Raw genomic sequence first — 24,157 nt, forward strand, 5'->3', positions numbered from 1 at the left:
GTACCTGAACTATTCAGTACAGGCAGTCCCCAGGTTACGTACAGGATAGGGACTGTAGGTTTGTTCTTAAGTTGAATCTGTATGTAAGTCGGAACTGGCATCAGCCGCTGCTGAAACTGATCAGTTTCAACCGCGGCTGAATCTGGATGCCAGTTCTGACTTACATACAGATTCAACTTAAGAAACCCAGGCGTCCCCAAGTCAGCTGCTGCTGAAACTGATCAGCGGCTGATTCCAGAAAGCCTGGGGCAGAGCAACTCTGCCTCGGGCTTCCTGTAGTCAGCGCTGGTCAGTTTCAGCAGCGGCTGACTTGGGGACGCCTGGGGCAGAGCAGCTGGGGTGCTGCTGGGTTGCTCCAGTAGCACCGCTCCTCGGCGCTACTGGAGCAACCCAGCAGCACCCCAGCTGCTCTGCCCCAGGCGTCCTGATTCAGCCGCTGCTGAAACTGACCAGCAGCGGCTGAATCAGGACACCTGGGGCAGAGCAGCTGGGGTGCTGCCGGGTTGGTCCGGAGCGGCGCTGCAGGACCAACCCGGCAGCCCCCAGCTGCTCTACCCCAGGGGTAGACAAGAAAAGCCTGGTCTGCTGGGGGGGCACTAGCTTCTCCCGGTCTCCCTGGTCTGCTGGGGGGGTACAGCAAAGCCACTGGACCGCCCCAGCAGACCAGGGACACCCAAGCAAAGCCGCCACCTGGGCGGCTTTGCTCCCAGGCAAATGAGCAAAGCCGCCCAGGCGACGGCTTTGCTCTGGTGTCCCTGGTCTGCTGGGGGGGTCCAGCGGCTTTGCTGGACCCCCCCCCCCCCAGCAGACCAGGGGGACAGGAGCAAAGCCGCGGAGCACGCCCACAGTGGGACAGCCCGGGATCCGCCGCCCGTGAGCTCCGGGGCGAGAAAAGCCCTGTTCGTAAGTGCGGATCCGACGTAAGTCGGATCCACATAAGTCGGGGACTGCCTGTAGTTTGTTTCTATCCATCTGTGGATTGGTGGAAAGAGCGAAGGTTGTCGGTAGGGTGAATCTCAGTTACATGGGATGGGAAAGTCAGAAGCTCTTAGGATGAAGCAGATAGACTGGTCCTAATTAGGTGGGAAGGAATAACCCATGCTGGGGCTGGTGGGAGAATCCAACAGCCTAAAAGTACTAAGAGACCATTGGAAATTCCTTAAAAGGGGCCTAGGTTATCACAAAGTGCTCAGTGTTTGTCCTTTGAAAATTAGACCTTTTTAAAGGTATGTCAAGCTGGGAACATAAAAAAAAATCAGGGCTCCCAAAATCATTAATCACTTTTGAAAATATTGTTTATGTGTATAGAAATGTACAATAAAGTCTCCAGCTTTCCAGGTTTTTTGCACGGCAGGCATTAATAAGTAAGACCTTTACAGTTACTTTAATAGTTTGTAATTGATTTTTTTAAATTCACCAACCACAACCACCATTGAAAAATATCGTCTTATGCTAGCAAGATTACTTCAGGAATCAACCACTTGAATTTCACCCTTGCGATTGTACTGTTGTCATCAAAACACATGATCCCATCCCAGAAGTTAATAATTCATAGAAGGATGACTAAAAAATAAGAAGCCATCTATGAAAAAAAGAAATCTCTGGTGAAGGTTGCTCTCTCATCTGCAGACATTAAACTTTTAACCAGGTTCCTTAGCCAGAGGTTAACCTCTGTCAGTCTCAGGGGAGGCTAGGCACTGTAGATCACACTTCAGATGTCAGGACAGACACTCTTCCACCACATGAGCTAATATCTGATGCTTCCCCATAGTCACAGCATGTAGTGGAAACCAGGTCAAGCCAGTGCATAGTCACAGCAGCACTTCTCAAACCAGATAGTAGTTTGTTGAGCCTGGATCTATGATCAAATGAATAAGCAGGCTGGTACGACAATAGACTCCTGAATTTACTATGAGGGCATAATTTTTGGTTCCCATGTGGCACTGATCTGCCATGGATGATCAAGGGCCAGTAGCACTCTTATCCAAGGGTGTGCGAGCTGCCATATCAGAAGGACAGCAAAAGACCAACTATACTGTCACACTCTGGGCCACAGAAATGAGATTCCACTACTGAATACAAGAAGATCTTCAAGGTGATACCGTATGCTGTTCCCTGTCTAAGAATGGGGCATCAGTCAACTAGAGATGTAACTGGTTGGCTTCATTTGTGTCAGCTCTCCAGAGAGACTTAACAATAGTAGCATTTCATCAAAGATGTAGTGGAGATGCATGCACTGACACATATAGAAGTTGTCATATAATTCAAACAGCCACTAACAAGACAAGTAGTCAAATCAGTCTTGCATGTCAGACCATAGCTTCTTATATGTTTGGGTGCATCCTTGCACATGGAACCCAAAGAAACCCCTTAAGATAAATACAAAATAATAAATAATGGGTATTAACCGTGTCTTATTTCTTTAATTTTCACACAACTTCATAATTCGCTATGTACCATATCACTGATTCCATTCTTGTAATAGCAGTTTCAGCACAAAATCCAACAGATAGCAAAGGTTTGTCCAAAAAGGTCTTAACTAAGGAAGATAATTTCAAATAATCCCACACATATACAGTAATGACAGGCAGGAACATATTTCAGTCATGCATATTATACTACCAGTAAAACCAGAGATCAAATAAATATATAGTATGTGATCACTGAGGGACAAACTAACACTTAACACTGGGAAGTCTATCAGGCAAAAACAAGATCAATCATATTTGAGCATATTATAACTATTCCTAAATAGATATTTGAAACTGTATACATAAATGTTGTGCTTGAAATAACATTTTCTGGCTTCCGCTGACTAACACAAATAACTCTTTTCATCCTACGGAAGAGGAAATTCAGATTTAAAATTCTTGGAACCTGCTAACAATTTGATAACACTGTCTAGTTGTTCAGGAGTGAAGTACAGAGTATCCAGTGAGTCAGAACAGACTTTAGGGAGCATAAAGAACATGTTTTTGTTGGTGTACTTGTTTGCGTAGCCAGTAGGACGATCAGATTCCTGAATCATGCAACAGATGTTGTCAATAACCTATGAATGTGGAGGTGAGTTTTTGCATCCTGGATCCTGAAACATTTAGCTAAATCACAATCATACCAATACAGCTGGATATGGTTTTATATTAAGTCAAATGTATTTACATCTTACAAAACATGGAAATCTTTGGAAAATTCATGTGCTGCTTTAATAGTAGGTTCTTTTCGATCTGATTACAAGTTGCACTTCTGAAATCTAGGATTCTCTGGTCCGGCCACATCCATGATCCGGCATGGCCACAGATGTTCCAGGATCAGAGAGTCTCGGAGTGCTGCAGGGGGTAGAGGCCCAGGAGCTGGCACGTGGCTCAGCTGGGCTGCAAGGGGCTCACAGCTCCCCTTGGGGGGGGGGGGGCAGAAAGTCTATGTGTGGCTCAGCTGGGCTGCAAAGGGTCAGAGAAGCTGGCACATGGCTCCGCTGGAGGGGCAGGGCAGGTAGCCTCTATGTGGCTCAGCTAGGCTGCAGGAGACACGTGCGAGCCAGAAAGCAGGATGGGGGGCCTGAAATAACCTCCCCTGGTCTGAAAAAAATCCCTCATCTGGGACCAGTCAAGTCCTGAGGATGCCGGACCAAAGAGGTCCAACCTATAGATTTTTAACTTTGTTGTCTTTAAAATGCTAATGCCAACGGATTAGATAAATGCATTGCACAGATTACATAAAGTACCAGAACAGTTTCCTAAGTAATCCCTAGGGTCTCTATACAAGTTAATGCTCTCAGTGGCCCTATTTACTATGAAGATGAAAACTTCTCTACAAGGTCAAACAAAACATACAATGTCATTCAGTTATGCAACGGAAATCATAAAGCATGTAGTAAAACATTTCCAAATTTAGACTGCCCACAATTAACAGCCACCAATTTATAAAGGGAAAGGGCAAAAAAGTTGTGGTGTTTCCCTGTCCATCCCATTAGGGAATCACATCAGCACCACAAAATTATCAGGACATCTTTATATCGGTATCCCAAAACAATGAAAAAAAATGGCTGATGAGTATTTGATGAGTTCTGAGCACTATCAACTCATTTAGGAACCCTGCCTGAGAGTTGCTTATGATGATCTTTAAACAAGTCATTGAAAGTTGCTAGTGCTGCTACCTAAGACCAGCCACACACTGCTGTACATTAATAATGATTCAAGTCCTCCACTTCATCTTCCCAGATGGTGAACAGCCCCAACAAAAAGGAACAGCTGGGGTTGCATGCCGGAAGGTGAGTGTTAGTAGACTTTGCAAGGAGTGCATAGTTCCTCATGGAGTCAAGCCTTCCTGCAAAGTCTATGATTTCCCTATGGCTCTAAGGGGCTAGGCGAACTATGCATAGAAGTTCTAAAGATCTTTAACATGTTTTTGGCTGCTGCATTGTGACGTATGGTAACTGTCAGTCAAAGGGGTTTTTGGAATAGTCAGGTTTTATATTTGTATTTTTAAACTGGACCAAGGAATGCCTAGGGCAACGGACAGAAGCTTCTTTTTGGAATAAAATGCAAGTCAAAATAAACAAACACGAGGTTTTGGCACAGTCATATATAATGGCTACTTAGGGGACAAGTCACAGGATCCAGTGTTACTTGGATTGCTTGGACGACTTATCCCTCAAAGACAATAGCAGGCAACCTGAGGTCCATGAGTCACATGTGGCTTATCAGGGTTCAACACGTGCCCCTGTGGAGGGTTGCCAGATACTGCTTGTTTCTGCCTGCTTAGCTTTTTTTTTCCAATTGGTATAACTAAAGTGACAAGCATGTGAAGTGAGGTGCATGCTGACTGCACACCACATTGACTGTGAGAGCTATGCACTCCTTCTGCATCCAGTCAAAGCACTGCTATGGTTCAATCAGTACACCTTGCAAATTTGAGGTATAGAAGTGCAGTTAGCAAAATCACCCTATACCGGGAGACCAGCTTGATTACAAAAACACTGAGGCCCAATGAGATAAAGGAGTCCCATTCAGACAGCTCATTCACTAGCCTAGGTTGTTCATCACTACTCAAAGAAGAAGTAGGGGGCGGAGAAGGAAATAGTAGAGAAATGGCCACAGAGGCCACTCACAGCCTTAGACAGAACAAGTGCCTGCACAGCCTTGCATTGGCCAACTGGACAGTCAATGGCTCAGTCAGCATTGCTGATCAGAGCTGTCAGGATCCCATATCAACTGGTTGTTCCAGTCAAAACAGACACCTAGTCATCCTACAGGCCAGGCCAACTATGGGTGACTAACTGCAGTGTAGACATAGCCTTAGGAGGGTTAGGAAGTAGCTGAGTGGAATTTTTGTAGATCACAATGCTACCTAAAAAGGGGAGGTAAGCCCCTAAAAATGTTTGTGGCTCACTCCCCTACCTCCTACATAAAGAACCCAACTTTTGCTTCTTTAAAGCCTCACAAAGCTGCATGTCAGTAGTGAAAGGTTAGCACTATCATCAAAACCACAGAACTCATTTAGCCTTTCAACTCCCTCTAGTAAATATGAAAGTAATAGAAAAATGTTTTCTAATAGTTTCTAAAACCTTCAGTTTTATTGGGATGCTGTCAGGGTCCAATCACTTTGCACAATACATACATCCAGGCCAAGACACAAGAGGAAGTTAGTCACCTTGTGCAGTAATGACGGTTCTTCGACGTATGTGTCCCCGGGGTGCTCCACTGTGGGTGCTCCACTATAGGTGTCAGGCTCATCCCAGCACCGCAGGTCAGAGATTTATAAGCCATGGTTTAGCCGGACCACGCATGCACAGTGGCGGCACGTGCCCTTCGTGCCATTTTTGAGGCTGCGTGCGGTCCGGCTCCCGCCAGTTCCTCCTAATTGAATACATCTGTAAGACATAAAGAGAGACTCCGATCGGGGAGGAGCGCAGGACATGGAGCACTCACGGGGGGACACACCTCAAAGAGCAGTCGTTACTGCACAAGGTGAGTAATTTCCTCTTCTTCTTCGGGTAGTGTCCCCGTGGGTGCTCCACTGTAGGTGAGTATCAAGCTGTTGTCTGGTCTACCGAGGTGGGATTGGACTCAGGATCTCTAGACCGTGGAAAGCACTGCTGATGCCAGCGCTGAGTCTCGAATAACAGTGTCAATTGCATAGTGCTTTGCAAATGTGAATTCCGAAGACCAAATGACTGCTCTCCTGATGTCTCATAAGGATATGCCAAAAAGGAAAGCTGTCGTTGTTGCTGTTGCTCTCGTGGAGTGTGCACGAATCAATGTTGGCAACGTTTTATGCTGTATCTCGTAACATCGAGTAATTCATTTTACGATGTACTTAGAAATCCGCTGTGAGGATAATGGGTGACCCTTAGATCGTTCATCCATGCATAGTAAGAGGCATTGTGATTGTCGGAAGGGCCGTGTTCTCTAAATGTAGAACGCCAGAGCCCTGTGGATATCTAATATTTGGAGCCTTGCCTCCTGAGGTGACTTATGCGGTTTGGGGTAAAAGGTAAGTAATATTACTGGCTCATTGATGTGAAATTCGGAGTTCACTTTTGGGAGGAATTTAGGGTGTGACTTTAGGATGACTCCGGTGTTTGTGAAGAGGGTATAAGGAGGGTTGGCTGAGAGAGCCGCAAGTTTGCCTACCCTTCATGCTGAAGTGATGGCCAGGAGGAGGACCACCTTCATGGTAAGTATTGGGAACTCACAAGATGCCATCGGCTCAAGAGGCAGCCGTATTAAAATATCTAGGATGAATTGAAGGTCCCACAGTGTTGGAGTGGCCTTCCTCAGGGGGTAAAATTTGCGAGGCCCTTGAAGAATCTTTTTGTCATGGGGTGAGCAAACACTGATTGTCCTTCTATTGTGTCCCTGAAGGTGGAGATCGCAGAGAGATGGACCCTTATGAATGGTATCAAGAGGCCAGAACGTTGGAGATATAATGCATAGTCCAAAATCCAATGGATTAGCAGCATCATAGCATCGAGACTGTTATCATTGCACCATGATTGGAAACCTCAACATTTATAAAGGTAAGTTTTGAGGGTAGAGTCACGCCTACTGTGTAATAGAACGTGTTTTACTTCTTGCGAGCAGATGAGCTCTGTGCGATGGAACCAACTAGGAACCGGCCATGAGGCGTAGCCGGTCTATTTGAGGGTGTATTGTGGTCTGTCCCCGTTGTATTAGTAGGTCTTTGGACTGCAGAAAATGGTATGGTGGATGCAGAGATATCTGTATTAGGACTGGAAGCCAACTTTGTCTGGGCCAGTATGGGGCTATTAGTATAATGGTGGCCCGGTCCGTAATTATTTTCTCCAGTACTCTGGGAAGAAGCAGAATCGAGGGAAAAGCATAGAGTAGGCCCTGATTCCATTTGAGGAGAAAAGCGATTTTGGTCCCACTCCTGCCCTGGAACAGTAATTCGGGCATTTTGCATTGGTATACGTGATCTATGCAAGAATACCCCCAACATTGAAATTTGAAGTGTGTGAATCGTGGGTTCAACTCCCACTCAAGTTGGGGGAAGTATTGTCTGCTGAGTGTGTCCGCTATAGAGTCGCCTTTGCCTGGCAGGTATATTGCAATGATATTGAGCTTGTGCTGATTGCACCAATTCCATAGGCGTGTAACCTCTGTACAGAGGGATTTGTATCTCACTCCGCCTTGGCGATTGATATAATATACCACATTGGTATTGTCGGTAAATATTTGGACTGTGTGGTATGTGATTTTGGACACAAACGCCTTGCATACATTGCGTACTGCCCTCAGTTCCAACAGATTGATGTGCTGGAGTGATTCCGTTGCCGTCCATTGGCCTTGCACCCGCTCTCCCATGCAATGTGCTCCCCATCCCATGAGGGATGCATCCGTGGTAGTCTGGCTGTCTGGTTGTGGATGTGGATGCCCGTAAGCATGTTGGAGGTGGACATCTACCATTTTAGAGAATGTTTGACTGTATTGCGTATTGTAACTGGCCTATGAATGTTGTGCTCGCCAGGGCGGTATACTGAGGCGATCCAGTACTGTAGGCATCTCAGGTGCAGCCTCACGTGCTGTATCACATAAGTGGTCACTGCCATATGTCCTAATAGCCTTAGACAAGATAGTATGTCGATTCTTGGGCTTATCAAGATAGTGCAGATGAGATCCTGAATCCTCTGGAATCTCGTCTTTGGAAGGTATGCCCTTGCTGTTGTAGACTCTAACTGTGCCCCAATGAACTCTAGGGAACTTTGAGGTGTTAGAGAGGACTTTTGGATGTTGACTACTAGACCTAGGGATTGTAAATAGGTTTCTGGTCCATGGATCGCCCATAGGGCTTGGTCGTACATGGGCACTTTGAGTAAACAGTCATCTAGATATGGAAATATCATTATGCCTTGTTGGCGGAGGTAGGCTGACACTACAGAGAGATTCTTTGAGAAAACTCTCAGAGCGGATGACAGGCCAAAGGGAAGGACTTTGTACTGAAAATGTTGGTCGTCTATCGCGAATCTGAGGAAGCGTCTGTGTGCAGGGTGAATTGTGATGTGAAAGTATGCGTCTTGTAAATCGAGGGACGTAAACCAATCTTCTGGGTTCAATGCTGGAATTATAGAAGCTAGCGTCACGATCTTGAACTTATGTTTTCTGAGATACCAGTTGAGATGTCGTAGATCTAAAATGGGTCTCCACCCTCCTGATTTTTTCTCTGTAAGAAAATAACAGGAGTAAAAACCCCTGCTGTGGAAATGATCCGACACTCTCTCCACTGCTCCTATACTGAGGAGGCGAAGGGCCTCCTGCATAAGGAGAGCCTTAAGAGAGGGGTCCCTGAAAAGGGTGGGGGAGGGGGAGAGGTGGATGGTAGAGAGAGAAGAGGTATGGTGTAACCGGATGTTATTACCTCCTGGACCCAGCTTTTCAAAAGAGCTCTTTCGCAAAAAGGCATGTGTGGATGTGGAAAAGGGAGTTATTTTGGAAGAAGAGGAAAGAGGAAAAAGCACAGGTGCCCTGGTGGCCATTCCATCCATAGCAATCACAGCTTACATGCAAGAGAGCATCTACTCGCAGATCGCTTTTTCAATGCACTTTTGCAGTGTGGATGCTTTCTTTTGGAAGAAGTTTTTTTGGAAGATTTCTTCTGCAAAAAGCTTCTTTTGTAAGAAGTATGTAGTCTAGACGTAGCCTCAGTTAAGTGGGTGGGACTCCTGCATCCCACTCCCACCCCTCCATGTTCTGTACTTTTACACACTCACATCATTGGCTAGCGGAGCTTTCACAAAGGGGCTTTCCTTTCTTCCATTCCCACAAGAGGGATGGACTCCCTAGAGGGGGAATTCTCAGGGTTGGCGGAGAAAGACTTTTTAAAATTATGTTTAACTTGGCTCACTAATGGAGTGGGGGGAAATGGAGCCACTATCCTGGGGCCCAGCGATTCTAAAAGGCCAGGGACTCCCAGCCGCTGCTGTTGCTACTGTGGTGGCAGTGGTGGCCACAGCCTCAGGCCCTTTAAATTGCCATCAGAGTGCCTCACAGCATGCTCCAGGCTGCTCTAAGGGCTGGGGAAGGCAGCATGTTATACTTTGGGTGATGCAGAGGGCTGACTACCCTGCCCTAACCCTTTCCACCCAAGGCCCTGCCCCTTCTGGCAGCATGGAGCTAGTCTCTCCACCTTGCCTAAACTCAGAACTCCTGTCAGCTGAAGAAGTGGGCTGTGCCCACGAAAGCTCATGATACCATCTACATGTTTTGTTAGTCTATAAAATGCTACCAGACCATTTGTTATTTTTTAAGATTATCCTGTACAGACTAACTCGGCTACTCCCTGAAGCTCCATGAAGGAAGACTGTGTATTACTTAGTGCAAACTAAGTAATATGTGCCAAGTCACAAAGCACATTAGGTTTGTTAACTAATCCTGGAACAAATTAGCAGATTATAATTACATGGCTCTTCATTCTGGACATGTAACTTTAATCACTGATCATTTTAAAAATTCTAAACATTTTTTCCAGTCATGGTTTGATTTACATTTCTCCTGGAGAAGTAGAATTCCTGCCAACTTTAAAATCTAGTCCTGCTGCTGGTTGTTGAGTTATACAAGTGCAAAAATAAAGTTATTCCACTATTTCAAATGAGGATTGTATATTTTAGTTGACAATAGCAAAACTGAGCTCAAGCTTTTCAAAACCTCTACCTATTATATTCGATCTAAAGCTGATCAAATAGAGATAGGACAGCTCCCCAACTCAACGGGCCACCAGCTGTGATATCCAATCCTATAACAAGTATGTTGGCAGCCTGTCCCCCAAGTATAACCCCAGTGATACTCCACACACACATCCATTGTCTTCATTCATAAACAGGATGCCCCCAGCTGGTTGTTTTTTCCTGTATACTGTCACCATTAAGGTAGAGGAGTCCTGCAAAGCTTTGGATACCTGCTTTAAATCTGCAGATACCCACGGACCATTTTTCAGATCATATATTGGAGACAGATATAAATTTTGTATGCCCCCGGGGCTCTGTATACATAGGGTCTCTCCAAACCATAGAATCAGAATCATAGAATAGTAGGACTGGAAGGGACCTCGAGAAGTCATCAAGTCCAGTCCTCTGCCCTCATGGCAGGACCCAGTACTGTCTAGACAATCCCTGATAGACATTTATCTAACCTACTCTTAAATATCTCCGGAGATGGAGATTCCACAACCTCCCTAGGTAATTTATTCCAGTGTTTAATCATGCCCTAAATATTCCAAGGACCAACCATTGATTATACCACAAAGCCTTCTACTCGCCAAATTATTTGATACCTGATTGGTATTTTTACTAGACAAGATTTTTTTTTTTTTTACAGTTTTATGAACTGTACTATAATGCATACTATTTTGTTCTGTAACGGCTACAAGAATCAGCTGAGACAGACCTAAGCTTGTCATTTTCTAATCTAAGTTGTCATTTGTGCCATATTTAATCATTTGGGCATAGGCAGAAATATAAAAGCTGACTTTAGTATAGGCTTAGTATAGATCAAATTTGTGATCATACAGGTTTCAGATGATTTTATAAACAACATATAAAGACTGACTCTTCAATTCGTTTAATTCTAGCAAAGTATGTTTTACAAATACACATACACCCTTCAATAATTGTTAAAGAAAATTTAAAGTGCTTTGCTGGTGGAAATTGTCAGGCATGACCTCAATTATTTATAGGGAAAGAAAAATTGTAATATCCTCAGTAATCATATACTTACTGTTATAAATATTAAACAAGAAAACCTAGTGCTATAAGCAGGTTTCAATAATCATCACTTTTCTTGCAATTCTAGCTCTGTGACGAAAAATACTGTTAACAATCTAAACACATGCTACTCTTCAGGCCTGTCGACAAGGTATGTAGTAGAGGAGCAAAGGGGGCAATTTCCTCAGGGCCGAAGATTCAAAGGGGCCTAGGCTCTGAAGCCCCAGACCCTTTAAATCATTGCTGGAGTTCTGGACCACATGCTTGAGGAAGTACTTAAGGGGGGGCACACTCCTGGCAGTGCTGAGGAGTATCTGGGGGCCAGTGTGGTACATTCCAGGTGGTGCTGAGGGATGGCTGACCTCAGCCCCGCTCTTTCTTCTCTCAGCCCACCGCTTCTGGGAGCACAAAGCCGGCTCCGTCACTACTTTGACAGGGGCCCACAGAGGCTGTAGACTTCCCTGCTGTCCTTTGACTACTCAGTTACAGAATGGATGAATGGGATTTGCCAGAGTACAAAAAAAGGCTGTATAAGAATGCTGGTGGGAGTTAAAGAAAAATGTCAACCAATGCAAGGAAAAGGGTTTAGCCATCCCCAAGTGAACTCAGATTTACACTGTAAAACCAGAATAGTCACTAACCTGTCACAGGAATACTTTTTATGAAGGACTGTGAATGGAGCCATTTGCAGGTTGGGTGTGTACACACAAACATGTCCATGGCCTCAATGTGAATTGATCCTCTACAGCTCGTATCATGTGGGACCTGTAATGTCACTTTGATGGGACTTGGGAGGAGTCATGAAAGGGAAGAACAACTGTCTCACCATGCTCCCACTGCTGGCTATTCAAGGGATCTAGTATTATGACCAATACCTGCTAGAATCTATTGTTCTTTGTGATAAAGATACAATCCTTTTTTGGGACAATGGGTATTTTGAATAAGCAGGCTTTCAAGTTTCATATAGAAGGATACATCTGACATTAAAATAATTCAAACATTCACTATGGGTATGTCTACACTACAGTGTTATTTCAAAATATCTAATTTCAAAATAGTTATTTCGACATAGCTTATTTCAAAATAACGCATCTACACACAAAATGTATTTTGAAATAGCTTTTTGCTATTTTGAAATAGCGCGTCCCACTGAGTGGACGCTGAATTGCATTTAAGGCTGGCCGGAACCAGGTCCGGCAGGGCATCAGGTCAGGATTTACTTTGTGTGGCTGCTGCCTGAAGCTATCTGAGGTCTGTGCTTAAAGGGACCCCCCTGGACAGTGAGTTCTCAGGTTTCCCTACTTGCTTGCCTACCTCGATGAGGAACAGCAAAGCATTTTGTCTCTGCGTGCTCTGGTTGCCCTCACTCAGAACACCACAGCACTCTGCAACATGGAGCTGGAGATGCCCCTGGGCACTCTGGTGCTTCTCTTGGACATGTTGCTTCGAGCCTGGCTCCACTTTTTACAGATTGCCATCCAGGAGGTCCATTGGGGGTCTGTCAGTATCCAGAAGGCCCTGCGAGAGAGCTTCCATCCTGAGGAGCACTAAGAGCCTCCCTGGTCTGTCCCACTGGGGGCTTGTGCCTCATTCCTCCCTCACATCCTTCCACTTACCCCTCCCTAACCCCCCTTCCTGATGTAAAATAAAATACACGTATTTTCATGAACACAAACTCTCTTTATTTAACCAAACTGGGGGGGGGGGGGGTATGAAACTCTGGTGAGACTGGGGAAAGGAGGCAGGAGACGGGAAGAGAGAGGGTGGGAGAGGGGAGGAGGGAGCTGGAAGGGGGAAGCAAGGGAAGAAGGGAGAGGGGAAGCTCAGGGCTCAGTTTTGGGGGTCTCTCTGGACCAACTTGATTTTCATGCGAATCAATTTCTAAATAAGCCCACCGCTATTTCGATTTAATTTCAAAATAACTGAATGTCTCTGTAGACGCTAGGATGGTTATTTCGAAATAATAGCTGTTATTTCTAAATAACTTTGCTGTGTAGACATACCCTGGGTGTATGCTCAAATTTATGTTACATTTCTTCACAACCCAAAGTTTTCAGCCTTCAAGCTGAATTTATGGTACAGAACAAACTTACAAAGACCTAGGCACAAGTCCTTCCCCCTGTGGGAAAACAGTGCAGAAGAACCAAATAACACTAAGGGATTGGGAACTGTGATAACATGAAGTCGGATCCCATGTAAAATAATTCTGCTATTGACAACCATTATTTAATGCAGGGAAATCTCCATTCGTGCTGCAGTGACTATTTCATGACAAGCCCTTCAGTTTCATTAGGTTTTTCACTATTTTTTCCCTTAGACATGCAAAAAAGTGGCCCTTAGTCATTTATACAGCTCAGTAGCCTATATGCTGTTTTCCTCAAGCTTTTCCTTAAACTTATTGACAAGTTTCAGACTTCAAATGATAGTTTATTAGTTTTGGTGCATAGTCTTTGGCCTCCCTCTTCTGAAGGAGTAAAGCAGTGGTGAACACTAAAATCTGTTACCTAGAATGAATGTACTTTAATGATATTACAATACCTAGTTTCAACTTGTAGCATTTCTCTCTAACAGTCATCATTTCCTAGACTACACCAATATCAGTGAAAAGACATTAGGTCAACAGGTGTACAGGAAGCATTATACAATGAGAAACACCCCCAAAGCTATATAAATGATAATACATGAAAATATACTCTGCTGCCAAGCACCATTTAAACTTTGGCAATGAGAACACTGTTCTACTAAAACGTTTCAACCACAGCTGTGGTTCCATTAATTTTCCCACCAAACAGCACCTTTTATTTTAGCTTCATTGTCAACAGTATCAGTTAAGACTGAAATAAACACAATAGATCTAGTTATTAGATAAGTAACAAAGTTCACTTCCATGAAGCTATGTCATTGTATACAATAGATTATCATTCTCCACTGCCTTGCGCTTTGAACAGTGATTGACATATGTACAGTGGATGTAAAATAATACCAAATCATAATACAGGTTGCACTTCTATAAACCGGGACTCTCTGGTCTGCCAACATCCATGGTCCAGGATCAGAGGAGTTCCAGCATGCTGCAGGGGGTGGGGGAGACCTGGAGGCCAGTACAAAGCAGAGAGGGAGTGGGAACCCAGCATGCAGCCCAGCTGGGGTGCTGGGGAACTTGAAGCCAGGAAGCTACTGTGCTGCTGGGAGGATGGGGGAAGGGAGCAGCCAGGAGTGGAACAGTCCAGTGCACTGCTCAGCTGAGCTGCAGTGGGGCCGGAAGCCAGCACATAGCTCAGCTGTGCTAAGGGGGGGAAGCCGGGAAGGCTGGTGTGCGGTCTAGCTGGGTTGTGTTGGGTGTGGGGGGGGAAATGTTGGGGAGGAGGGAAGGGGAATGGGGAGCCCAGAGCACAAACCAGATGGGATGCTGGGGCAGAGTCAGGAAGCTTGGCAGAGCAGCAGGATAGGGGGTGGGGTGGCAGCGGAGGGGCTAGAAATGACCTCCCCCGGTCCAGCAAAATCCCTCATCCGAGACCAATCAGGTCCCGAGGGTGCCCAACTAAGGGAGGTAATTTTAAACCATCTGTGTATAGATATGCCAGTGACTACATGTAATGTAATACAATAGAAATTCAGGCCTAATAATGCTTTACTGAGAATACAACCACTATTTGGGAAAATAAATCAGATGGAGTAGAACATACAATAAGGATACGTAAAAAGTGCACCTGCCTTAGGCCAAGCAGTTTGAAATTGGGACATGAAGGAAATTTGAACAAATGGTGATCAGGAAATGACATAAAAAATACTGGGTAAACCCAGTCAGACTAGGATATATAGTGGTTCTAACGTCCCAAAAATATATTTGTTTACAGCACAACAAAATCCATTCTTTCCTTTACTTAAAGACCATAATTTTGTTTTAATTGAAAATAAAAGAAGATAATTATATATCAATGTAGATGTCTAATTACATCATCCTTTAACTACTGAATTATTGAAAGGAACATGCCTTCAATTTTTCTTAGAGAGATGAGGTGGATGAGATAATATCTTTTATTGGATCAACATCTGTTGGTGAAAGAACCAGGTTTTAGAACTTATGCAGAGCTTTTCTTCAGATCTGGAAAAAGTACAATACTCAAGAGCATTGCCTGAGTGGTAGCTTTTTCCATGAAAACAAGACATTCTGCTACTTTATATTACTTTAAAGAGACCTCTAGTGGTCAGATATACAGTTCTTTATCCTCCATTTCAAGTGGTAAGCTATAATCTTGCAAATTTGTACTTAGTCTCTTGAAGTGGAAAAAGTATCCTTAGTTTAAGGAAGGGGAAGTAAATTATAGGTATTGGATGATAAATTTGTATAATGATTTTGCAAGATTAAGCTGATCTCACCTTAAATCATGAAATAATAGAGAATGATTATCTTGTCCCCAAAATATGATATATTCATATTATAAATGATTTCCTTGACACGATAGAGTCCTTTTTACAAATCATACCAAGTCCCCGATAATTATGGGTATGTCTACAAAGCAAAGTTATTTCAAAATAACAGCCCTTATTTTGAAATTACTTTCCTAGTGTCTAAACAGCCAAACCGCTATTTCAAAATAAATTCGAAATAGCGGAGCACTTATTTCGAATTTGATAAACCTCATTCTACAAGAAATAACGCCAAATTTGAAATAGCCACTCCAGCCTCAACCAAGAACACTCCTCTCTCTCCCCCACTCCCCGGAACCCTTAAAGATGTAGACTGTGGCCACAGTGCCTGTGCCAGCTCCAAGCCTGCCAGCCCAGAGCCAGCAGTCACTGCCCCGACCCAGTGGCCCCAAAACATGATCCAGCAAGCCACTGGCACCCAGCTCTCCACCGCTCCCCAGGAGCAGTTTTCCAGCTCGCAGGAGCCTGCCAGGGCCCAGAGAAGGCGGGCGCCTTCCTGGTCCAGGGCGGAGATCATGGACCTTATTCAGGTTTGGAGGGGGATGCCCCCAACGTCCATGATCTCTGCACTAGACAGAGGAACGTGGCCATCTATGGCAGAATAGTTGCCAGCCTGGCCACCAAAGGCCACATGCAAACCCAGGAGCAGGTTTGCATGAAAATCAAGTTGGTCCGGTGAGACCCCCCAACCCTGAGCCCTGAGCTTCCCCTCCCCCTTCTTCCCCTTGCTTCCCACTTCCAGCTCCCTCCTCCCAGGTTCCCCCTCCCCTCTTCTGTCTCCTTTCCCCAGTCTCACCAGAGTTTCATTCCCCCGCTCCCTCAGTTTTGTTAAATAAAGACAGTTTGTGTTTATGAAAAAATGTGTATTTTATTTTACATCAGGAAGCGGGCTGGGGGGTAAGTGGAAGGATGTGAGGGAGGAATGAGGCACAAGCCCCCAGTGGAGTAGATCAGGGAGACTGTTAGTGCTCCTCAGGGTGGAAGCTCTCCTGCAGGGCCTCCTGAATACTGACAGCCCACCGATGGACCTCCCAGATGGCAGCCTGCAGAAAGCGGAGCAAGGCTGAAAGCAACACATCGAAGAGAAGCACCAGAAAGCCTAGAGGCATCTCCAGCTCCATGTTGCTGAGTGCTGTGGTGTCCCGAGTGAGGGCAACCAGAGCACGCAGAGACAAAATACTTTGCTGTTCATCATCGAGGTAGGCAAGCAAGCAGGGAAACCTGAGAACTGGCTGTCCAGGGGGAGGGGAGGGTCCCTTTAAACATAGGCCTCAGATAGCTTCAGGCAGCAGCCAAACAAAGTAAATCCTGACCTGATGCCCTGCTGGACCTGGTTCCGGCCAATCTTAAATGTGATTCAGCGTCCACTCAGTGTGGATGCGCTATTTCAAAATAGCAAAAAGCTATTTCAAAATGCATTTTGTGGGTGGATGCATTATTTTGAAATAAGCTATTTCAAAATAACTATTTCAAAATAGCTTATTTTGAAATAACGCTGTAGTGTAGACATACCCTATGGCTATGTCTAGACTGCAGGCTTCTTTCGAAAGAGACTCTTTCGAAAGCATCTTTTGAAAGAGCCTCTTTCGAAAGATCGCGTCTAGACTGCAGGCGGATCTTTTGAAAGAGCAATCCGCTTTTTCGAAAGAGAGCACCCAGCGAGTCTGGATGCTCTCTTTCGAGGAAGCCCTATTTACATTGAAGAACGCCTTCTTTTGAAAGAGGAACTTTCGAAAGAAGGCGTTCTTCTTCGTGAAACGAGGTTTACCGCCATTGAAAGAAAAGCCGCGTTCTTTTGAAATTATTTCGAAAGAACGCGGCTTGAGTCTGGACGCAGGGGAAGTTTTTTCGGGAAAAGGCTACTTTTCCCGAAAAAACCCCTGAGTCTGGACACAGCCTAAGAGACTAAAAATGGGCTTTGCCTAAAGCATTTATCTTCATTTGGGATGCAGAGCCACAACCCCTCTCTTGAAGACAGATACCTAAGCAAGAATAACCATGGTGCCAATCCAAGAACACAACAACATAAGATAATCGTCACATGATTCCCTCTCATGAATTAACTATACATACAAACCGCTAGTTCGAACTTAATTCGAACTAGCGGAGCGCTTAATTCGAACCAGGTAAACCTCATTATACGAAGACTAACGCCTAGTTCGAATTAAGTATTTCGAATTAAGGGCTGTGTAGCCACTTAATTCAAACAAGCTGGAGGCTAGTCCTTCCCAGGTTCCCCCTGGTGGCCACTATAGGCCAAACCAGGAAAACTCCTCTCCTCTCCCCCAGCCCCGGGCCCTTAAAGGGGTAGACTCTGGCCAGACTGCACTTGCTAGAGCCAGCCCTGCCAGCAGTCTCTGCCCCGAACCAGTGGCCGCAGGATGAGCCAGGCAGCCAGTGCCAGCGAGCCGTCCCCTGCGCAGTCCCCCAGCAGCCAGAGGCCATCTTGGGGCTGTAGATGGCGTGCGCCCTCCTGGTCTAGTGCGGAGGTCATGGACCTCATTGAGGTTTCGGGGCAGGCCCCCAACCTCCATGATCTCTGCACTAGGTGGAGGAATGCGGCCGTCTACAGCCGCATAGCGGCCGCCATGGCCCAAAAGGGACACAGGTGCACGCAAGATCAGGTGCGCCTGAAAGTAAAACAGCTGCGGCAGGCGTACGCCAGGGCCACCAGGGGCAGCGCCGCAGCAGAGGCTGCCACCTGCCCCTACTTCCCCGCCCTCGACCGACTCTTGGGGGGCGGGGCAGTCCGTACCAGCCCGGGAGGCAGCGAGCCGGGACCGGAGGGCCCTGACCTGGGCGCACCAGAGGGACCACCACAAGGAGTTCCAGCACTGGAGTCGGCAGGGTCGTCCAGGGAGACCATACTGCCGTGGTCCCCAACACAGTGCCCGCGGGCGCCATGGCGCCCGCGGGGGCATTTGCATGCGCCCGCCAGATGCTCGGGGATAACCTGGCCCCGGGCACATGGCGCACGGTGAGTGCCGGCCCCGGGCGCGCGGCGCTTGGCGGGGGGAGCGCCGGCCCCGGGCGCGTGGCGCTTGGTGGGGGGAGTGCCGGCCCCGGGCACGTGGTGCTTGCGGGGGGGGCACCGGCCCCGGGCACGCGGCGCTTGAGGGTGGGGGCGCCGGCCCCGGGCGCGTGGCTATGGGGGGGGCTGCCCCCGGGCATGTGGCTATGGGGGGCCACCCCCGGGAGCGCAAGTGTCCCCGCCCCCTGGCGCCCGGCGGGCAAACGGCCACGCCCCCTGGCGCCCGACAACCTCAAAAGGTTGGGGACCACTGCCATACTGGGTAAGTAGTTCGAATTAAGTAGTTCAGGGGGGGAGGCGGGAGGGAGACCAGGGACCGCGCGCGTGGGCCATGCCTCCCACGGATCACACAGACACCTGTGCACGTGCGACCATATGCCATGCCATGCTACCCTTGTTCAGGTGGCTCCAGCTGCGTGACACCCAGGGGCCATGGCCCAATAGGCACATGCGTGTGTTAAGAGACCTGACATGCTCCTGACCCCGGGGCGGGACCCAGCAGGATGCTCTCCCTTCACATGTCCCCTCTACACAGAGGCAGGGAACATCTCTCCCTCGCCTTGGCCGCACTATACACGGCACAGGGAATAGATGCGGTCTTGGGGCAGCTCCCAGTCCCGGGGAGAGCCAGACATCCTGATCATGGCCTCTGTACAAGCACAACAGCTCTGACGGTGCAGGGCATGGTCACCCTCACATTGCTGGGGGAGGGGGCTGGGCATCATCTACTGTGTCCCCAGGGAGAACTGACCACTTCTCTTCTTTCTCTACAGCTGCACCAGCTGCTCGTGCAGGGCGCACCACCCTGCCTGGGACCTGCTCCCACACCCGCGGCCTGCTCTGGACCGCCAGCATGGAGCAGGAGAACTGGGACCAGCACCTGGGGTCCTTGCGAGCCCTGCACCGCACAGTGGAGGCCTGGATGCGGGCAGACCTGCAGCTCCACCAGGAGCAGCTGGCTGAGGACCTAGCCAGAAATGCAAACCTACAGGCCCTGCTGCAGAGCATGGTGCCCTGTGCTGCTCCTGCACCTGCTGCCCCCCCAACAACTGTCCCTCCTCCCACTCCTGCCCCCCCTCTCACCTCTTCCTCCTCAATGTCCACACCCCCCCACCTCAACCTCCGCACCCTCCACCCCATCCCCCCGGGGACGCCGAGGCCCCCTCCCTCGCCGTGCTGGGAGGCGGTTGGCCCAGCGAGACCCCCACCCCGATCCCTGAGTTTCCCCTCCCCCTCCTTCCCCTTGCTTACCCCTTCCAGCTCCCTCCTCCCAGTTTTCTCCCTCCCCTCTTCCACACTCTCTCCTGCCCTTTCCCGCCTCCTTTCCCCCATCTCCCCACAGTTTTATTTCCACTCCCCAGTCTTGTTAAATAAAGAGAGTTTGTATTTTTGAACACATCAAGAAGGGGGGCTAAGGAGGGGTAAGTGGAAGGAGGTGAGGGAGGAATGGGGCACGAGCCCCCAATGGGGAGGACTGGGGTGGCTCTGCGGGCTCCTCAGGGTGGAAGCTCTCCTGCAGGGCCTCCTGGATCCTAACAGTCCCCCGATTGACCCCCCTGGATGGCAGCCTGCGGCAAGTGCAGCCAGGCTGATGGCCGAGTGCTGTGATGTGCCGAGTGTGGGTACTCAGCACACTCCAAGCCAGGACTGCTTTGCTGTCCCTCATCAAGGTAGACAAGCAAGCGGGGAACCCTGAGAACTGTCTGTCCGGGGTGGGGGTCGGGTCCCTTTAAGCACAGCCCTCGGCTAGCCTGAGACAGCAGCTCCATGCTCTAGGTCCTAACCTGATGCCCTGCTGGCACTGCTTCTGGCCATCCTTAACTTTGGTTCAGGGTCCACTCAATGTGGACATGCTAGTTTGAATTAGCAAAATGCTAATTCGAACTAGTTTTTAGGTCTAGATGCACTAGTTCGAATTAGCTTAGTTCGAATTAACTACTTCAAATTAGTGCTGTAGTGTAGACATACCCTAACTTTTCCTTATTCACTTTTTCTACACCAGTCATGATTTTATAGACCTCTATCATATGCCCCCTTGGTCTCCTCTTTTCTAAGCTGAAAAGTCCAAGTTTTTTTAATCTCTCTTCATATGGGGCCCATTCCAAACCCCTCACATTTTTGTTCCCCTTTTCTGAACCTTTTCCAGTGCCAGTATATCTTTTTGAGATGAGGTGACCACGTTCATACTAAGTTTTCAAGAAGTGGGCGTACCATGATTTTATACAGTGGCAATAAGATATTCTCTGTCTTATTCTCTATCCCAGGGTTAGCCAACCTGTGACTCCAGAGCCACATGCGGCTCTTCAGAAGCTAATATGAGACTCCTTGCATAGGCACCAAATCCAGGGCCATTTTGTTGACCAATCCCTTAAGTTTGGTGAGATGTTGTTGAAGCTCTTCACAGTCTGTTTTTGTCTTAACTATCTTGAGCAGTTTAGTATCATCTGCAAATTTTTCCACCTCACCGTTTACCCCTTTCTCCAGATCATTTATAAATAAGTTGAATAGGATGAGTCCCAGGACAAACCCTTGGGGAACACCACTAGTTACCCCTCTCCATTTGGAAAACTTACCATTTATTCCTACCCTTTGTTTCCTGTCTTTTAACCAGTTATCAGTCCTTGAAAGGACGTTCCCTCTTATCCCATGATAACTTACTTTACTTGAGAGCCCTTGGTGAGGGACCTTGTCAAAGGCTTTCTGGAAATCTGAGTATATTATATCTACTGGATTCCCCTTGTCCACATGTTTGTTGACCCCCCTCAAAGAACTCTAGCAGATTAGTAAGGCATGATTTCCCTATACAGAAACCATGTTGATTTTCCCCCAACAAATTATGTTCATCTATGTGTCTGACAATGTTATTCTTTACTATAGTTTCAACTAATTTGCCCAGCACTGAAGTTAGACTTACTGATCTGTAATTGTCAGGATCACCTCTAGAGCCCTTTTTAAATATCGGCATCACATTAGCTACCTTCCAGTCATTAGGTACAGAAACTGATTTAAAGGACAGGTTACAAACCACAGTTAATAATTCCACAATTTCACATTTAAATTCTTTCAGAACTCTTGGGTGAATGCCATCTGGTCCCGGTATCTTGCTACTGTTAAGTTTATCAATTTGTTCCAAAACCTCCTCTTAATGGCACCTCAATCTGGGACAATTCCTCAGATTTGTCACCTGAAAAGAATGGCTCAGATTTGGGAATCTCTGTAACATCCTCAGTCGTGCAGACTGAAGCAAAGAATTCATTTAGTTTCTCTGCAATGACTTTATCGTCCTTTAGCATCTCGGTTGTCCCAGGGCCCCACTGATTGTTTACCAGGCTTCCTGCTTCTGATGTACTTAAAAAACATTTTGCTATTACTTTTTGAGTTTTTGGCTAGCTGTTCTTCAAAATCCCTTTTGGCTTTTCTTATTATATTTTTATACTTAATTTGACCAGAGTTTATGCTCTTTTCTATTTTCCTCACTAGGATTTGACTTCCACTTTTAAAAATATGTCTTTTCATCTCTCGCTGCTTCTTTTACTTGGTTGTTAAGCAATGGTGGCACTTTTTGGTTCTTTTATTCTATTTTTTAATTTGGGGTATACATTTAAATTGGGCCTCTAATATGGTGTTTTTGAATAGTTTCCATGCAGCTTGCAGGGATTTTACTTTTGTCACTGTGCCTTTTAATTTCTGTTTAACTAACCATCTCATTTTTGTATAGTTCCCCTTTCTGAAATTAAATGCCACAGTGTTGGGCTGCTGAGGTGTTCTTCCCACCACAGGACTGTTAAATTGTATTACATTATCATCACTATATATGGCCAAGCGATCCAGTTATATTTACCTCTTGGACCACTGCACTCCACTTAGATCTAAATCAAGAATTGCCTCTCCCCTTTTGGGTTCCAGAACCAGCTGCTCCAAGAAGCAGCCATTTAAGCTATCAAGAAATTTTATCTCTGCATCCCATCCCGAGGTGATGTGTACCCAATACATCAATATAGGGATAGTTGAAATCCCCACTATTGTTGATTTCCTTAGCATTTCATAGTCACTATTGCTGTCCTGATCAGGTGGTTGATATATTCCTACTGCTATATTCTCATTATTAGAACATGGAATTACAATCCCCAGAGATTCTATGGAACATTTTGGCTCATTTAAGATTTTTACTTCAGTTGATTCTACATTTTTTTCACGTATAATTCCACTCCTCCATCAGCATGACCTGTTCTGTTCTTCCAATATATTTTGTACCCTGGCATGACTGTGCCCCATTGATTGTCCCCATTCCACCAAGTTTCCGTGATGCCTATTATATCAATACTAGCAATGGTCTCAAGTTGTGGTGGGAGAGGTCCAGATTGGATATTAGGAAAAACTATTTTACTAGGAGGGTAGTGAAGCATTGGAATGGGTTACCTAGGGAAGTAGTGGAGTCTCCATCCCTAGAGGTGTTTAAGTCTCAGCTTGACAAAGCCCTGGCCGGGTTGATTTAGATGGGATTGGTCCTGCCTAGAGCGGGGGGCTGGGCTTGACGACCTTGTGAGGTCTCTTCCAGTTCTATGATTCTATGATAAGGGGATGGTTGGATGAAATAACATGATCGTGGTAACTAATTGACCATTCATTATCAGTTGGAAATAGGTCAATGGAGGGATGATAGGAGTTGCAATAGGGAACTTTCTGGGTGTCTGGCTGGTGAGTCTTGCCCACATGCTCAGGGTTTAGCTGATCGCCATATTTGGGGTCAGGAAGGAATTTTCCTCCAGGGTAGATTGGCAGAGGCCCTGGAGGTTTTTCGCCTTCCTCTGTAGCATTGGGCACAGATCACAGCTGAAGGACTCTCTGCATGTTGGGGCCTTCAAAGTATTTGAAGGCTTCAATATCTGAGACATAGGTGAGAGGATTATTCTAAGAGGGGTGGGCGAGATTCTGTGGCCTGCACTGTGCAGGGGGTCAGACTAGATGATCATAATGGTCCCTTCTGACCTTAAAGTCTATGAGTCTAGCCAATTAGCCCATCATAAGACGGGATTTTCAGGTCTCTCCTCCACGTCGGTCTTCTCTCCTGAGCCTCCGGTCTTTCTCTCTCACTCCATGTCTCTCTCTCTTCCTCCTACTGCCTCCTCTTCTCTCTCTCTCAGCTCTCCTCCCCCTCCTGCCTCTCACTCAGGGGACTGCAGAGTCCAAATGGCCTTTTGGGCTCAACACTCCCCGTGCTGCATGGGGAGTGCGGAGCCCAAATGGCCGCTTGCGCCACTTGCTCCCATGCAGCGGCCCAGCTGAGCAGCACAGAAGTCAGCCGAGTGCCATGGCGGGAGGCAAAGGGGGGCAGGGCAGTGACATTCATGGCCAGGGGGCGGGGCCTGGAGCCGCTGTCATGCCACACATCACCGCCCTGCCCCCCCTTCTCCTCCCGCCGTGGCGCTCAGCTGACTTCTGCACCGCTCAGCCAGGCTGCCACGGGGAAACAAGTG

At 46.9% G+C, this 24,157-nt stretch overlaps 1 protein-coding gene and 1 long non-coding RNA gene across 3 annotated transcripts in view; one reads left to right on the forward strand and one right to left on the reverse strand.

The window, feature by feature from the left end:
* Window positions 1–24,157, reverse strand: part of RNF144B (ring finger protein 144B) — a 142,559-nt gene that overhangs the window by 94,741 nt on the left and 23,661 nt on the right. The window lies entirely within an intron of this gene.
* The window catches only part of LOC142827161 (uncharacterized), a 50,062-nt gene that overhangs the window by 19,157 nt on the left and 6,748 nt on the right, over window positions 1–24,157 (forward strand). The window contains exon 3 of the long non-coding RNA XR_012901628.2: window positions 6,864–7,018. This is a non-coding gene — a long non-coding RNA (uncharacterized LOC142827161). The remainder of the gene's footprint in view (window positions 1–6,863; window positions 7,019–24,157) is intronic.

The sequence above is a fragment of the Pelodiscus sinensis genome, chromosome 2 (genome assembly GCF_052426305.1).
Source record: "Pelodiscus sinensis isolate ZL-2025 chromosome 2, ASM5242630v1, whole genome shotgun sequence".
In the NCBI taxonomy this organism is placed as follows: Eukaryota; Metazoa; Chordata; order Testudines; family Trionychidae; genus Pelodiscus; species Pelodiscus sinensis.